The following is a 5,624-nucleotide window of genomic DNA, read 5'->3' as shown; positions in this document are numbered from 1 at the left end:
AGGGAAAAAACATACACCACCAATTAATGAGCAAAAATAGACATGTCATTCAAGTAAATAGCCCCGCCTTTAACGTACTGAATTAGATGCGGGTAATCCCGGCTAGCTATGACAAGGAAAGAGTACGTACGTAAACAGCCTCTCGGTCATCGCTGACAACCGACGTAAACAAATAATTGTCATACATACAATTATGATATAATATAGGAGGTTTGCGTCAGGTGTTCGTTATAGAATAAACGTAAAATTCTGATGAGGTCACTTGAGTGAAAAGCGTCTATTTTGTTGTTCTATTTTTAATGGCTGGTGTGGGTATTGTCCCATTACGTCTACCCGATTGGTCGAAGTGTGGTCTTTAAAAATACATCCTGGCGATAGCTGCGTAGTGCGTATTAAAAGGACTATTGTAGCAGTCTTTGTCTGGGACGTTTGAGTGCTTCGTGAACAGAGTAAACGGAAAGAAGAAGAAAAAAGAAAAGAAAAGAAAATAAATTAAATCGGGTAGAAAATTAAAAGGGAACTAGGAAAAAGAAAGAAACATATGTTCATATTTCATCAAGTGTCAAATTAGAGACAAAAACATAATTTACACATTTATCATATGATTGTTTTGAAAATTCATCACATGATATGTTATAAGCAGGCTTGCAAGCGGGCCCTTATTTTCCTAATTTTCCTTATTTTTTGACAGCAGCCCTAATATTCCTTATTAAAGCTTCAAAATCCTAAAAAGCCCAATTTTTTTGGTGAAAATCCTATATTTTCAAATTTTGAATTTTTTTGATAAATGCAACATAAAATAAGTGTTGGAATTAATTAAATCTAGCCTTAGTATACTTTCAGATAATGAATATGTTGAATTAATGTATTTCTCAGAAGACATCTTGGTGGTTATCAGCATCATATTCAGCATGGATTTGCACCATATCAGATTACTTTAATCTGGTTGTATTGATATGCTGAATATCGCTGTTGATGACCATTGGCATGATCTTCTGAGTTGGTAATTAGCTTTTGTATTTATGTTCTCCCTGGAGGTGAGTACATAATGTTTTTCTTTTATATTGATTATTGAATTTCAGTCCTTATTTTTGTCAAAAATTCCTAAAAAATCCTCAAAATAGCCCTTATTTTTTAAGAATTTTGCCCTAAAAAAAGCCCTTATTTTTCACAAAATCTTGCTTGAAAGCCTGTATAAGCTATAAAACACTTACCGTATGTAAGTCATATATAATTTTATCATATGATTTTTTTTAACATTCATCACATGACATCTTATAAGCTATAAAACACTTACCGTATACATAATTTTATCATATGATTTTATTGATGATTCATCGCATGACATGGTATAAATTATAAAACACATACGTTATACTTTCATCATATATGATTTCAGTGAAGATCCATCACATGCATATGACATCTAATGACATATTTTTATTACCTACATTTATTCTTAATCATGCAACCTTTTGACGAATCATTCATACTTATCACATTAAATTTGTATCACATGTATATAACATTCAGCCCACGAGCAATTAAATGTGAGTAATTTACAGTCTGTTCAGAAGCGCTGGATGATACGGACGTTGTTGTGCCTAACACCATTTTGAGTCTCTTAATTCTGAAGACATACTTACTGGTTTGTATACGCTTTCTGGGACGGTTATCAACTGCATGATACTGATCATAAAGGACAATGTGTACATACAGAATATCAGGTTACTATGTTTTGGTATCGTGGTTATTTGGTGAGGTTTAGATAACGGTGTAACAGGCGAGCTTCAGCGAGCCTGTTAAACCGTTATCGAACTGAGCCAAATAACCACGATATCAAAACATAGTAACTTTATATTTGTTTTTATCTTGCAACCCCTTTCAAGTTATATTTTTGTAATATGTTTCAGTCAAAAGCTGTATAGAAACTATTAGTTTATCGTGTAGACTACTTCCGGAAGTCGGACAATAGCAGGTGCCCAAAAGCATCTTGGTAATGGCATAGCCAGCCTAAACGTTATGTGTTTCCAAATTTGAAATAAAATACTTTGATTATTTTTCAAAGTCTGTTTTGTCACATTACAATTTTTGTACCTTTTCAGGCGCGGATTTAGTGGGGGGCCCAAGGGGCCCGCCCCCCCCCCCCCTATTTTTGGGGTCAAGTTATTATTATTTTTTAACTATAGCATACACTAGAGAGGAATTACACAAAAATGCACTTATTTCCCAAGAGTCTTTAAATTATATTTCGTTCATGAAAATCGTCTTAAAGGGACATTCCTGAGTTTGCTGCAATTTTTAAGATGGTATCGACCAACAGAGACTTTTTAATGATTGTAATTACATAACAAATATATGTTTCTGCATAAAATGTTACTAACTGTATATTAAACATGTTTCTGACTGCTTTAATATATTACTGAAACAACTGTTTCGATATTTCTTCCCATTTACCGGCAGCCGCAGTCAACGGAAAACCAGCCTAATATGGGAAGGAGAGATGACCACTTTAACTTTAAAAAAAAGAAGAGACCAGAGTTTATGAAATTTTGAAGATAACAAAAACAGTATGACAATACCAAAAACATACGTTAATATAGCTATTTTGTTACTCAGATGCGAGGAAATCGCGTTTCAGGCCACTTAAATTTCAAAATTTCGCGGGGGAGCATGCCCCCGGACCCCCTAGGAATCTCGGGCGCGACGCGCCCGAGGCCCCCCCCCCCCCCCCCCCTATTTAAAAATCCTGGAGCCGCGCCTGCTTTTTCTGTGAAAACAAACTCAAGTTTATGTGTGACCTGAAGATCTACATCACTGGCTGCTAGTGACTGTGACGTCAGACGCTGTTCCCAATGTAAACATTCTTTGCAGGAAGGTTTGTTTCAAAATGTTTAATTAAAAACGCTGGCTAGTTCCGAATGGGAGCGAATAATGGAGAATTGAAAAATAAGAGGTAATTTGATGTTACAGGAAGTGTAAATGTTATATTTATTTATTTATGCAGTTCAACAATTATTGCTGTAAATAGATGTTTGAAAAATGAGAAAACGATCTACCTGAAAATTGAGCAAACATTCGTCATGCGCACAACTCATTTCCTAGTGACATGATAACACTTCCTAGTTACATGATAACACTTCGAATAATAGGTAGGGGTTATCAAGTCATTAGGAAGCATGTTTACATGATAAAGTGGGTTCCTTACGCTTGAACCACTGATTTAACTTCTAGACTGGGGGTTAGTGGTGTCCCACAATGCTGAAATACATATTGTTCCTGCCTTCACAGATATTGTTCGTGTCTTGGGCATCGTCCATTTTATCCCGAGTACTCTGTCGTTCAAGAGTTAGACGGACATTTGGACAGTTATGATCGCTCTCTGCCATTTCCGAGTTCGCTGATAACAAATAATTAACATATGAATCACTAATACACACACTACAGGAAGAAATCCGTCAGCACATGTATACATATTTAACCGGAACTTTATTGAAAGGTTGTGCTGTCGGGTTTCTTCCTGTAGTGTGTATTGGTGATTTATTAGGCGCGTGTGCAGGAATTTCAGTGGGTGGGGGGTGGGATGTGTGTCCAGACTGGCTAGAGAAGTTATAGTTTTAAAAAAAGAAAATTTGCTCGAGGGGGGGGGGGGGGGGGGGGGGGGGATCCCTAAAGCCCTCCAGCTGTTAACTCGACTGTCATGGCAGATTGATAAATTCCTATTTGTCATGTATATTACCTACTTTAAACACTGCATATTGTGTTGGTGTATTACTGCTTTATAAGTGAGTAGATTAAAGATTTATTACCATCAGTTTTCCTGGGGAAACAAACATGTATTTTCCTTTTGAGGGAGAAAAAATCCCTTTAATGCTGCTTAGACGATTCCATTGGTGCGCCAGTAAATCCGGAAGTTACTCCTTTCTGAGATTTCTTTAAAAAAAAAAAAAAAAAAAGGAATCACACCAGCTGTGACAGCAAAGAGTGTAACCAAACCGTCATTCATAGTGTCAGGGCGCGGGGCGTAGCTCAGTGGTAAAGCGTTCGCTTGATGCGCGGTTGGTCTAGGATCGATCCCCGTCGGTGGGCCCATTGGGCTATTTCTCGCTCCAGCCAGTGCACCACGACTGGTATATCAAAGGCCGTGGTATGTGCTATCCTGTATGTGGGATAGTGCATATAAAAGATCACTTGCTGCTTATCGAAAAGAATAGTCCATGAAGTGGCGACAGCGGGTTTCCTCCCTCAATATCTGTGTGGTCCTTAACCATATGGCCAACGCCATATAACAGCAAATAATATGTGTTGAGTACGTCGTTAAATAAAAATATTTCTACCTTCCTTCATAGTGTCAGAGAGTCAACTGCGTTACTGGCAGTCATTTCCGTATTACTAACGTTAACATTACTGACACTCAGTCTCATATTACTGACATTCAGTCCCACATGATACCATTGTATTTTACAGACATTACGACGCTAGTAGTGAATTAAATGTGTTACACAATACCAAATCTTCCTGTTTTTTTCTTTCAATATCTATCTCCTCTTTTAAACGAGGAATTAAAAAACGAAGTTCTGACGTAATTCCGTACAGGCGATTGGTTGGCGATTGGTCCGGTTCGTCTTTTAGTGTCTGGTGTAACAAACAATATTAAAAGTATGGTATATTTGACGGGGTTTTTTTTTCTATAACAATTAAAGATTTCAAAGTTCCACGCACATACTCACATGTACTCTTCTGCACTTACACATAACACACATACACACACACACATACACACACACACACACACACACACACACAGAGAGAGGAGAGAGAGAGAGAGAGAGAGAGAGAGAGAGAGAGAGAGAGAGAGAGAGAGAGAGAGAGAGAGAGAGAGAGAGAGAGAGAATAATGGTTTGATAATATTCTTCAAAAATATATTGAGATTGTTTATTGTTTCAAATGTAATGTTTTTACCATAATATTTATTTAAGATAATTTATTTATATCAAATGTATCGAGATGCATTGCATTTTAACGTCCAAAGTCAATTTACAACTGAAGACAGTATTCACTTTACAACCTTGAGTCCAGTCATAAAATTTTCAGTAGAGGTACATAATACATAGTAATAATAAGCTGTTAAAAATTTTAAATGTTAATATGTGTTGTGGCATAAAATTACATGCCTTATTTATTAACATGATACGAGTTTTCTATAGTTTCGTGTTGTTACGCGTTGCACAATAGTTATTATTTATATATATATATATATATATAAGTACATTGGTATTTAACAATGGAACCTAGTGAAACTATTGAACATAAACATTAACCTTACCTTGAAGATTTCTGATAACTCATTACTGCCACTATTGTAATAATATTAAGTTTTGGGGGACCTGGATACAATATGTATTAGGCATATGCACCTCCTTCGTAGAATAAAAATGATATTTACAGAAAAATATAGTGTATACATGTGTACTCTAATTAATATGTAAACAATACTGGTACTTTTAGTTACAACACATTGCTGGATACATCCTTCTAGAATTAAATGCAAGGATCCTGGTCGAGTTTTCAACTGATAGCGAAAGCAGGATAATGCCTTCTAAAGCTAAAGACAAAGACAAAAT

This window comes from Gigantopelta aegis, chromosome 3 (genome assembly GCF_016097555.1).
Source record: "Gigantopelta aegis isolate Gae_Host chromosome 3, Gae_host_genome, whole genome shotgun sequence".
Lineage (NCBI taxonomy): Eukaryota > Metazoa > Mollusca > Gastropoda > Neomphalida > Peltospiridae > Gigantopelta > Gigantopelta aegis.
This window is presented reverse-complemented; position numbering follows the sequence as displayed.